Below are 12,888 nucleotides of genomic sequence, written 5' to 3'. Positions count from 1 at the left end.
AGTCAAGTCTTGCTGTGACTTATTGAAACATGCTAGTTGTAAAATCAGTGTAGCTCTGAGCTGGGACTTTCTGCTTGGAAATCAGTTAATTGGAATTTTGCATGGATCCTCTTTCAGTTCAGAGGATCCATGGCCATGGATTTGCATGCTGTTGGGCTATCTGCTGTTGATTTATCCCTTTTGGAAACTCTTACAGTTTGTCTTTGGTGCTTTTTGTGGTCATCCACCTGAAGTGCATAATGCAACAACACTCAAAAACATTTATTTAAATGTAGTAGTTGCCAGGTGGTAGCTGTGCTTGCAAGAAGTGCTCATGTAGGTCTGTTACAGGCCTACATGAAATGGTTTAGAAATTAAAATAAAGGAGCTGGAGCCCTTAATAAGTTCTTATTTGGCAGAGGTTTTTATTATTTTTTCCTTTCAGTGATTTGAGGGGTGTAATCAGACCTCATCTTAATCACCTTAATGGTGCTACCTAGATTTATCAAAATGACTGTATGTAGAAAGACTATGGATACATGCATCTGCATGTATGTGTACCCAAGTGTATGCAGAATAAAATCCTTAGTACCACATAAAATACTGAAAATTAAAGGAAACTGGTAATGTTTCCCTTAAAAATTTTGGTGTTGTTGATTAAAGAAAAAAAGGAAAATGACATTATTTTCTAAACCAATGCCTACAGACCTGCTAATTAAAAAAGCCCCCAGACTTCTGTGTATATTCTTTCTTTGGGGAGATACCTAAGAAGTGGTTTGAAAGAAAAATAATTTCTTTATTGCATAAATACGTAGAACAGTATTCATAGCATTGGTGAATTCATAGCCTTGGTGTTTCATGATACAGCAGCTATGGAGTCATCAATGTTTTATTTCTATTTCATCATAGCCAAATTATGTAATGAAACAGATATTTGAATAAAGTAATTTCTTTTACTCTCCATATGTTACAGATACCTAAAACAAACTAAATGACCACTCAGGTATGTGGAAGTATATAAACCTTTAGACCAACTGAAAATTTCAACAGGATGGTTTTTTGCCTGTGTCTGCATGACTCTTCTTCACTTTGTTCATGATAGCAGTACCTTAGCAATACCCTGACTTTTGGGATGAGGGCTTTTTTTAGTTTCCCCTCCCAAGCCAGAGGACCCCAGGCTGTTGTGATTCCTGTATCATCAAGCTTGTAACAATATAAAACAATACCTGTGTGCACACCTACACACAATACAAACAATAAACACTGCCAGCCACGAATCCCAGGGGCAGAGTGCAGTGCCTGTATTGGCACCTGTGTAAACAGAGACTGGGCTGGGTGTTGCTGCTCCTCCCTCTTCCTTCTCCGGCTGGCCAGGCTGAGCCTCACCTCTGGGTGTCCACACAGCTGCAGTGGGGCTCTGGTGGCTCCTCTGGGTGACCCTCCAGGAGTGACTGCCATGTTTCCCATTGCAGGCCCCTGGACCTTCAAGTGCCTTGGCCATGTGGTCCTGCTCCAGTGGATCATGCTCCTGTTGTCCTGCTTGTGGGCTAGTCTCACTTGAGGTTTGCTAGCCTTGACAGGTACATGCACACAAGACTAGCTGGAAATACAGTGCAATACTAATATGGGATGGACTGCAGTGTAATTGGTAAGCTGTCTACATGGGACTGGTCCCCTTTATCCTCTTTGTCCTTGGTTTTCCTATGCCTCTTTCTCTCCAGTCTACTTTAGTCACTCCCTTTACGCGCTTTTTGTGGTTACCTTAAACATCCCAGAGGAAGTTTGGCACACTGCTGCAATCCACTAAAAAAATAATCCTCTAATAAATTTTACACACTCCCTATATTCTTATTCCTCTGAGGTTTTATAATCTTTAGATAATCCCTCAGTTTGCAGAGTTTTCTAGGGAGTTTCCTACACTTGTTTAGTGGGTTTTGCATTAGGAGCAGTCATCTGTATCGTTCCCCTTCCATGTTTTTTGGATTGGTCTGTGCACTTGGTTTTTGTTAATTGTTCTGATCCTTGCCGTGACTTTGTGTTTAATTGGTAACCTTTAGTCAGGTAACATGCTCTGTTATATGGAAGTGTCTCTGCAGTACTTTCCCAGTGACTGGACCAAGAATGTGGTGGAGGCAGTAGATTTCATCTTAACCTTAGATGTATGCAGTGCAGGCCTAGTGCACAGCTTTGCATACCTGATCTGTACTCAGTGGGGGTAAATGCTTATTTCAAGAGGTGTTTATCCCGTGCTTCAGACATTTGTATTTTAGTTAAAACTTGATTTTTATACTTAACATTATGATGTGAAATATGACTAGTTAACTTATGACTATCTGTCTAGGTTTGGACACAATTGCACACAGAGGCAATGAGGTTCAAGATGAGCAAAACCAGTGACAAATGCACACCTTTTGCACCTTCTGCAATTCTGCACCTAAAAGTCTAAAAATGTTTGAAGAGAGATGAATGAGGTTTTGTAACTGAAGACAAAGAAATTTCTGTGGATAATGGTTTGTGGGAAACAAGCTCAGTGTTAAACTAGAGAAAGATGGAAAGGTGTTTGAAGAAGAGGGACTTTAATTAGAAAGAAAAGACTGATGTGCTCACCCAAGACTTCTGGGGCCTTAGAAGGTGTGCGAAGAATTCTAGCACAAAATCAAAGATCACAGTTCAAATACCACCAACTAAAAACTGAAGTGAAACTTCAATTTCAGCACTGAAACTGCTGAAAGTGTCATTGCTTACTATAATAAATGAAAAAAATATACACTTCTCTCAGTTGGAGATTGTGTTCTTTATAAATAGTTTGAAACAACCTTAAGGACTTAATTTCAAAGGTAGTGAGTAATTACTGTTAGACTAACTTAAGGCAGAGCTGCTGTTTTCCAGTGCCTTCCAAGTTTGATCTGTTATCTCTGAAGTTTTTAGAATATAAAGTGGAATATCTTGAGTTTAATTTTTTTTTTTTCTATTAATGAATATTAGTATATTTAATGATTTCATTTTGTCCAGGGCTGGAGCAATGTCAGCAGGTACAAAAAGAAAAAGTGTGAGCTTATAGCATGTTGCATCATGTTTTCTACTTTTATGGCTTGTGTGGGCAAAACCAAAGATCTTTCAGCAGACAAAAGAGCATTGCTGATTATTAAGAAGATAAAGGGATGGAGATGGTATTTTGACTGTCATTGTAAAAATGTGATTAAAAACCATAATATGATAGAAAACCACAGATTTAATATAGATTCAGTAGACATATTGTGTTCATGTATTTATTACAATACTGACATCCAAGCCTCTAACTTGTATTCAGTCAGAGTGGAATTATTTGAAGATGTGGGATTTTATCTAAGAGCCTTATTGTAGAATATGACAATTTTTTTCAGCAACCTGAAAAATGCCAATTACTTACAAAGCAATACATGAAAGCTGTAGTGGTGTAAAGAACAAGTGGGCTGTGGGGTGTAGCAAGGGATAGGGGATCTGTTACACCTGCTAAGAGAGGCCATTGCATCAAACAACTGCCTAAAACAACTCCACTAGTTCATGACAGAGCCAAGCCTTATCAACAGCTGCAGAGTCCCAGTCTGGGCACTCCTGCATTTGCTATCTGGGGCAAACATCCCTGGGTAGCTAAGCAGCAGCATTCATCATTACTCATTTCCCTTTCACTCTGTCCTGTGAGAACAGCTGTTTGCTGTTTTTCTGCACTTTGAGATCTAGGGTAGAGATCGAACAGTACCTGAGGATGAAATCACTTCTTCCTATTTGTAAAACTCTTTTGATCTGAGGATTCCAGATTTTCCAGCGTTATGGTTTTCTTTCTCTTCTGTTTTTGTTCTCTTCACATCCCTGCTTCCCAAAATAGCACCTCAGAAATTCTTGCTTTCTCTGTGGTTATCATTGACTTGGCTGAATGACTTAGGTTTTGCTAATCAGAAAATAGAAATACTTCTTTTTTGAGGCTATTTCTACTGTATAATATCTGGGGCAATATTACTTCTAATCCCTCCAAAAATGAGGATAGTTTTGCTTTTAAAGACCTATGGTTGCTTTAATCATTTGCAGATGCCTGTGAATCTACACTATGGTGTGCGCAGTATTTGGGATGCATTAAGGGAAAGGAAACCTGGACTCACAAATTCATGGAGGGTGAGAAGCCAGGAGAGCCAAAGGGGAAAGATTATTACCAAAATATAATTGCAAACTGGCCAAAGGGGTGCAGTTTGGCATGGCAGGAGATGGGGGAGCTATAAGGCACAGATCAAAAAGAAAGGAACATGTCAGCAGTTTTCTCGCTCAGTTTGAGTGAAGATGAAAGGGAAAATTCAATCCCTCTTATGCTATAAGAATGTAAGGTGAAATATCAAAAACACCTATTTTTTTTTCCTCACAAATGGGATAATCCAGCATTTAAGTCTGAAGGCAAAAGAATCATTGGCTCAGCTGGGTATCTAAAGGTATCATATTTATAGACCAGCTATTTCAGGAATAGAGCCTGTGTTCTTTTGCATCACTTAAGGCAAAATATAACCTTGGCAAACAAAACCACTGGCAATATTTGCAGTTGCATCATTCTCAAGTGAGTATTTAACATCAGAAAACGTTAGGACATTCATGATAAGCTGCTGTTTTTACATAATCCTATCAGTTATGGCTGTCCAGTAGCTGAGGTACAATATCTCGAACAGAAAATGTTCACTATCACAAGTTAAAGCAGCATGGGATAGGTAACTGGATTATGATACTGATGTCAAACTGTGGAATAAACTTAATTCAGTAATTGGGTGCCCAAATGTGATTTGAAACTAAGGTTTAGTCAGAAGAGGGTTTTTTTCCCCTCCAGGAATAAAGGAATAAAACCAGAAATCTGGCTTAGTGACAATTCCTTAAATTATGGACAATGTGTAGTAATTTGCTTCAAAAGACAAATACCTTTGTGTTTTGTCCCTTACTCTGTAGAGAATCTTTTGTGTGAACAGCCCTAGACAGAGATTTTCACAGAGCTCTCTATGTTGAAGAAATGTCATAGTGAATTTTGGACAGAGCCAAAATTCAAACGGATGGTCACACTAAAGGATGGAGTCACAGTAGCAGACACAGAAAAAATGTGGCAGAACAGATCAGAACTAAATTCTTAAAAAACCTATTTAAATGAGTTTCGTTAAAATGTTTAGTAACCAAAGATTTTATTCATAAGATAGGAAAAGCTAAAATAGTACGCAGTGGATTGCTAAACTAACCAGTTACATATTTCAGTGAGAAATACCTGAAGGAAGAAACTGCAAATCTGTCAGGTTCTCATTTTATCTGTCTTAATTCAACCTACTTTTCATATCACCAAAAGCATAAGACTTCAGCTGCCTTGAGGAAGTACTATCAGAAGCCAACGCCATCACAGTTTCCCAAATTTTCTTGCAAAACCGCTGCTTTAGTGAATACTGTGCTGAAAATGTCTCTGGTTTTCTTGTCTTTGGGGATGCCAGAGGTCAGGTGTTTTGGGCCACAATGTCCAGTCCAAGATCAGGGCCTGCTTTATTCTGTGCAACTGTTTCTGAGTAGCCAAGGGGAATACCAATGCTGACAGCAGTTTTCCATCTGTTCCTTCCTGACCTGCAGATATATGTTTAATGCATAGCTACAAAAGACTCTTAGCTTGTCATGGAGGGCGTTAGATTTCCCTGCTGGAGGCCAGCCACGGCAAAGCAAAGCTTTCCACTTGAGTCATTTGCTCACAGTCGAAATCGTGCAAAAGTTGCTGTTTTAGTGAGGTAATGATACTTTCGACTTCCCTCTTATGGAGCAATACAATTCTCTGAGGTCACACTGGTTTTTATCACCTTTGTTTATCAACTTTCTGACTTCAGGACATTTTATTCAGTTCTGACAGTTCCCAAGCAGCGTGTTTTTTATCAATGTCTCCAGGAAGCAGATACCATCAGCAATGTCCAGACCTACATGTGCGTGACATGACCACAGAATTTCATCGTCTTGATGACGTGTTACCTCCAAAATACAGTAAATTCACTATTAACTTCAAGCCAGCTGGTTAGAGATCTTGGTCCATCTATCTGGTGTCTTAATGAAAACCATAACGTTTTCTGGGTATTGTACAGATTCACTAAAAGATTTCAGAGATCCTCTTGAAAGCTTCCTGAAAGTCAATACTAAAGGCCACAGTGTAGGTATGTTTGGAATGTGCCCTGTGTCCCACAGTGCACTGGTTGTTAAGTGACAGTGAACATGCAGTCAGCACAAGAGCAGCTGCCAGAAGTAATCTGCTGTTCTTAAGGTACCTGATGATGCAGTGATGTTGCAAATCCAATTCAGTGTAAGTATGTAGGATAATTTTCTGGAGAGGACTGTGATGCTATGTCAGCCTTACAGTCACTAAAATTGTCTTTCAGGTAGTTTTGTAGTTTTTTCTTCTACTTTCTTCTAAAGTGGATCCATTCTCTTGTTCTCAGTTCAAGGTTTAGAGCATCATTTTGTGATTCTTTTTGCTGCCTTTGAGCTGATCTGATCTGTTTTACCCTACACTGTGTTGTGCCTTCCAGTTCTTCGCTTTTAAGCTATTTTTGTGTTAATGGAAGATTATTTTCTCACAGTTTTTGTCTTATTTAAATTAGCAACATAGATTATTTTTCAATTGATAGGGCAGTTTCATTATGAAGTGGAAGTCTCCTCCTTAATTTGGGGTAGGGTTTCTTTTATGGTAATGGTATTTCCTCCTTCGTTTTTTATTAGCTAATTCTAGCTATTATTAAAATCAGGAGCCCCCTTTTGGCTATCTGCAAATGTGATGTCTTTTCTTCATAAACATTTATTCACTTTTTCCATTTTAATGGGACTTTGTCCTGACCATTTGGGAAGTACTGTTTTGCTGGTCCCTTTCTGGCAATGCTACTCCACAGCATTGCAGTGACCCAGCCCTATTTTTATTGAAAAATACCAGAAAAGTCTTAGTTCTACTAACATATTTTGCTGAGGATACTCAAGTTTTGTTTTTGTGAAACCTGAAAATTATGCCTTTCAGTGGAAAAATAGCTTTTTAAAGAAAAGCATTTAAACAGTATGCATTTGAGTGGCTATTTTTTATTTACTCCTGCAAGTATTTTATTTATTTTCCACAATGGCAGCATATATGTCACATCACTGTTGGCACCTAAAACTTACATACTCAAACGTTCAGAGGAACAAACAAAAATTAATACAGGTTAAAACCATGTTGTGCCCGTATTTTATTATCACCAGTCTGATGTGATTTTGTGGGCAGAAGAACATGCTCTTGCCATCAAGAGATAATTTAGTTACCAAAGTTGGATAATGTCTTTATTGGTGCTGCTGTGTGAACAGATTCCAGATCCCCAGTCATGTTCTGTCCATAATTAGTCCTCCCTACTTTCCCATTTATGCCCAGCCATGTCGATGAGGGTGTGCTACTGTTAATAAGGTTCTGTAAGATGTTTTAAGAAGTTGTTTTGTATCATGGTACCATTTGGAGGCTTTTCATCCTCACTTACTTGAACTGTGTACCTGCTGCTTTGCTGCTAATTGGTTCCTCATCAGTCTCACAAGGCTTTTTATGTGGTGTCACTCACAATCAGTGCAACTTATCTGTTTTCCTCCAGCAGGGAAACCTCAGTAGTTCATGATTTTATTATTGTTCTTCAATTTGATACAATCTGTTCCTGACCATCTGTACCCACTCATGCTGAGAATATCAATACTGTAATTTTCCATCTCCCTCATAACTTGAGCTGATTATTCCAGCTTGCAGCATTGGATGTACATGCCAGGATCTTATACGTAACATGGAGAAGCAGATACTTCAAGGTTTGAGCTTCTTGCTGAGATGGGATTGGACTGATGCTTGTTGCACAGATTCACTTGGGGCTATCCACTAATCCAAGGAACTGAGATAGATATTGTTATGGAGACAAAGTGAAGGCTTAGCCAGTAATATTTCTGAAGAGGAAGGTGGTCAACCTTGCATCCAGCTCCCACGCTTGAAGAATCAAGAGAGAAATTTCTGTCTGGCCTCTATCTTTGGTTTACCCAGCCTTGGTAGATGTGTTGGGAGCTTCCATAATCCTGCTGACATAACTTTGGATCAGAGTCTCCTAAGCAGCCCAACAGAGCAAGGTACCAGGTTCAGAAATGGGGGAAAATGTGGGTTTACCTCTGTGTGGGGTGCGTGTGCATGTGCGTGCGTGTGTGTACTTTGCATAATTCTGGCAATTTGTATTCTACTGTACTTAGAATTAAGCAGGTTAATTTAGCTTTTCCTCTATTTGTTCATATCTGGTGCTTAGAGGATTTGGAAAATCCTATTCTCAGCCATCAGCTAATTTCATAGAACCTACAACAACTGTTACATGTTATCTGGTGGACTATTATATGATTGGGTTTTTTTTGAATTTTTTTTTCTTCACATGATGTAAAATATTTCTAAATGGTATGTGATTAGAAATCTGATAAATTCTTTCAGTATTTAATCTTTCAGGTTATGCAGACTGCTACATTTGTGTGTGTGAGAATATAAGGGAAAATAAAGACACATAATGGACTATATGAGGAGGTTTCAGTGGTGTTATAAAGCACAGGAGTAAAGTTCAGATAATTTATGGTCCACTTAGCAGAAACTCTCAATGGAATAATACCTCTATAAATCAAAAGTATTTACTTTGCCCATTCCTTATTTTTAATATGTGATTCTGACTCATGAATTCATGCCCTGTAGAAATTTCTATACCTTCTTGAGTCATGCAAATGTTGTCTCCTATCACCCCAGATACTGCTTTCTGGAGTGATTAGCTCTGTTTCACCCTACACTGTTTTCATATATTTTTTACTTCATCTAACTTCACCATTTTGGGGAAAAGATACTGTGCTAATTTTTCTTCTTTTTCAAAAATAGTATAGAATTTGTCGTACCAAAATTGGAGAAGTACAAGAGGCAATCAGTATATACATGATGTAGAACCAAATACGAAAAAAAAAGTACACACGAACAGAATAATTTGTGCTGCTTCCTTCATGTTACCTTTCTCCTGCTTCAAAGGTCTGATCACAACAAAATGTCTTTTTGAAGGACATGTGGACATCATCTACTAGGGAGACAAAGTACTTCTCCTCAGCTAGTGAACAGGTTTACCTTTTCCTCTTTTTAAGATATTCTGTGAGAGAATAAAGCAAAGCTGAGACATCTTTGCATGTACTTCTCATCCTATGAACTGATAGAAAGAAACATGACATAAACAATGGAATTAAATGCTTGCTGGATATGGAATTATGGACAGTAACAGTGTAGGGCAATAGCAGGTAACTCTATGGAAGCCGAAGATGTTACATCAGGTGGACAAAGTCACAGGAAGCAACTTTCTGACTAGAAATGAGAAGTAGTTCCTTGTGAGGGAAGCAAAGAGGTATGTGTCCAACATGTCCTGTTTGCTCTCAGGATGTGAGTCAGCAGTGCTGGAGTTGTTTGCAGTCACCTGCTACTGCAGGTTAGGGGCTAGGCTAAAAGGCTTTACTGAAGCCCAGGCAGACAATGTCCACAGCCTTTCCCTCATCCACAAGGCAGGTCACACCATCACAGAAGGAGATCAGGTTGGTCAAGCAGGACCTGCCTTTCATAAAACCAACCTTGCCAGGCCTGATTTCCTGCTTGTCCTGTACATGCCCCATGTTGGCACTCAAGATGATCTACTCCATGACTTCTCTGGCACTGAGGTCAGGCTGAAACCTCATTGAAACCTCGTTCCAGCCTTTCTTGTACACATTTGCTAATTTCCAGTCAACTGGGACCTCTACAGTTACCCAGAACTACTGGTGATGACTGAAAGCAGCGTGGCAAGCTCTTCTGCCAGCTCCATCAGTACACTTAGGTGGATCCCATCTAGCCCCATAGACTTGTGGTGTTTCAATCACATAGCAGGTTGCTGGCTATTTCCTCTTGAATTATGGGAGCTTCATTCTGCTCCCAATCTCTGTCTTCTGGCTCAGAGGACTGGATAGCCAGAAAACAATCGGTCTTGCTGTCAAAGACTGAAGCAAAGGAGCCATTAAGTACCTCAGCCTTGTCCTCATCCTATGTCACTGTTTCCCTCTGCATCCAGAATTGTCAAATGTTGATTTGTCCTACACACCTTGTGGACATAAGAAGCAATGCTTTATTTTAGTGTATAACTTAGTTTTCTGTATTTTTATGGCTGAGTTTTGAATCGGTTTGAACTCCTGATGGCCATGAATACTTTTGAAAACAACTGTGAATGATGGATGGATGAATACCTATGAAATCCACAGTATCACCAACAAAATGCCATCAGCTGTTATTGATTTTTTTTGCTTGGTATCCTTTGAAATAGTTGGCACAGGGAAGACTGCACACAGAACATGGCTACTCATCAGACCAGGTCATATTCAAGACAGAAATATAGGAAAAAATGCACCCAGATAACTAGAAAAAATTATTTGGATATTTAATGTTGAGACATACAGTGGGAAGTAAGAAAGGTTATTAATCTGCCCACTGTTATGGAAAGAAGTACAGCAGTAGTGAGACAAGCATTGTAAGGACAGGGCTGCTTTACTGAAGCAACTATAGACATGTGCCCCTTAGTGCAGCTGGGTACTTGCCAATACCTGCTCAGTTTGCTCCATGGAGAGCATGAACAATTGCTGTGAAAATATTTCCTATGGAAAAGTAGAGACGAGGCTGGGAAGTCTTTCTGCACAAGTGTATCCTCTTTGGCTTTGTAGTTTATAAATTCTGTAGCACTAATCCGAACTGTAGTACAGTGGTTAATGACATTTAGGCTAAGCAGCTGTGTTAACTCAGTGTTTCATACTTTGTGGCTATTAGGGTAGTTACTGGTCTTGTTCTTTTCTTTTCCAACTCATAAACCCTCTGTTTTTGAAAGTGTCATCTACTAATTTTATGGTGGATGTATTCCCTTTTATAAGAAACAAGGCAGACTTTAGCAGCTGATAGTCTAAAATATTGTCTCTCTAGAAGATTCTCTGCACACTGGCAGTGGAAGAACTCCTTTTGCATTCAAAGTAGGAGATTCCTTGCACCTTCTTTTTTTGATATACCTCTTTGAAATGCAAGAGCAAATGTCAAAAATGATCTCATATTTTATTATTCCTTTCCTTCCATCCTTCCTTTGTAAGACCATTCTTTACAGAGAATTTTTTCCTGTCCACTATAAAAACAGACTTTGTTCAAGTGCTGCTGCTTATACTTCACTATCATCAGGAAAGCTGGAAATAAAATTGTAACTTGTAATCCATTTATATTTTAAATACCTTTGTCTGACAGCAATCCTAACATACAGTTTTTGTATCAATTTGTAAGATGCTGTAGCATGAGAAAGGTAATAATTGTACTCAAAGGTTGTGTATTTTCGGAGACAAATATTGCTAGTAAAAATAGCCAGGTTTTTGTGCATGTGAATCCCTTCTCAGAATGTTTTGATTTTCTACTTATTAGAAAATCATTATGAATGTAATTATACTAATGTAGCTAGTGAATGAATCTTGTTTTAATCATACTTGTACTTCTAAGTATGGCAGAATCCTGGTCTGGAGAGCAGAACACAAAGCAGCCATCATCATGTTACTACGCGTTTGCTGACTCTCATTTGGCCTAATGCAATTTTCCCCTTAGCCTAGTAAAATGCCAAAGTTGATTAACGTTGATTAAGACTGTTCATAAACTTTTCATGCTGCACAGTTTGATTTTATCTGAGGCATGTCAACTAGGATCTCATGGGGAGCCTTTTCAGGGAAACAGTGCTAGAAAGTGTCAAATAAGTGCTAATGATCTCAATGTACAAGAAAGAAATTGTTTTCCAATTAGACTTTAGCTTTTGCCATTCTAGTGCCTTCTGTCTCTGGAGTGTAAAATGAACTTTCACAAGATACTGGCTCCTTTCTTCATGTACTGGAGCTAAAACTGTAATGTATGCTTACTTGAATTTAAAAAAAAATTAAGTTGCCTGTAGCATTGTGCTTTTAGGAACAGTTTCACAATGCTACTCCTTCTGCCTTTATCTATTATTTGAATTAATTGAACTTCCTGATAATTTTTGGTCATTTGACAGATGTGCAACCTAGAAAGGTACATTTCTAGATAGAAAATACCAGATGCTAAACTTTAATTATCATCCCTTTCAGGCATGTTTTCATTATCAAAACTGCTATAGTCTGGGTCTGTGAGAATATACTGTAGTTGAAAATCCAAACAGCTAAAGCCCTGCTTCCTTTGGATTTTGAGGAAAACAGCAAGTCAAACCAGTATTTCCTATCTCTTGCCAACAGAGAGGTCAGAGCTTAAACTGGATGCAGTAAAAAAGGAACCTCAGTAATGGACTGGTTTTGCATTAATGGATGTTACCTTGAGAACTTTCCACTCAAATGCTACTTTGGGAAAACTCTAAACAGTTCTACTCCAGCAAAGATGCTCTGTCTCCCAAATTCTGTCTCATTTTTCTTCAAAGATCAGTTTAACACCATCTTGTAATAATGTCCATGAAAAAATAGTAATCTTTCACTTCTCTAGTGTTGCTACCTTTATCTTACTGCTGTCTTCTCATTTCAATTGCATTTGTCTGAGTTACCCATGAATTGTGTTTTGTCTGTGGCTCTCTGAGTTTTCTATGGCAATAGGCTGTTTCTTGTGCTATTTTTTCTATTGATTTCTAGGGCACTAGACTCTTCATACACGATTAGGCTTTCTAAGCATGACTGTAATAATAACAATAACAACAACAACAACAACAAATCAGGACGTTATTAATACTTTTAATAATGAATAATAAATTGAGAGACAGAATCACATAGTGCAGTCCACAAAAGAAAAAAAAAGAAAAAAAAGAAAAAAAAAAGAAAGAAAAAAAGAAGAAA

Source organism: Molothrus aeneus, chromosome 1 (genome assembly GCF_037042795.1).
Source record: "Molothrus aeneus isolate 106 chromosome 1, BPBGC_Maene_1.0, whole genome shotgun sequence".
Lineage (NCBI taxonomy): Eukaryota > Metazoa > Chordata > Aves > Passeriformes > Icteridae > Molothrus > Molothrus aeneus.
This window is presented reverse-complemented; position numbering follows the sequence as displayed.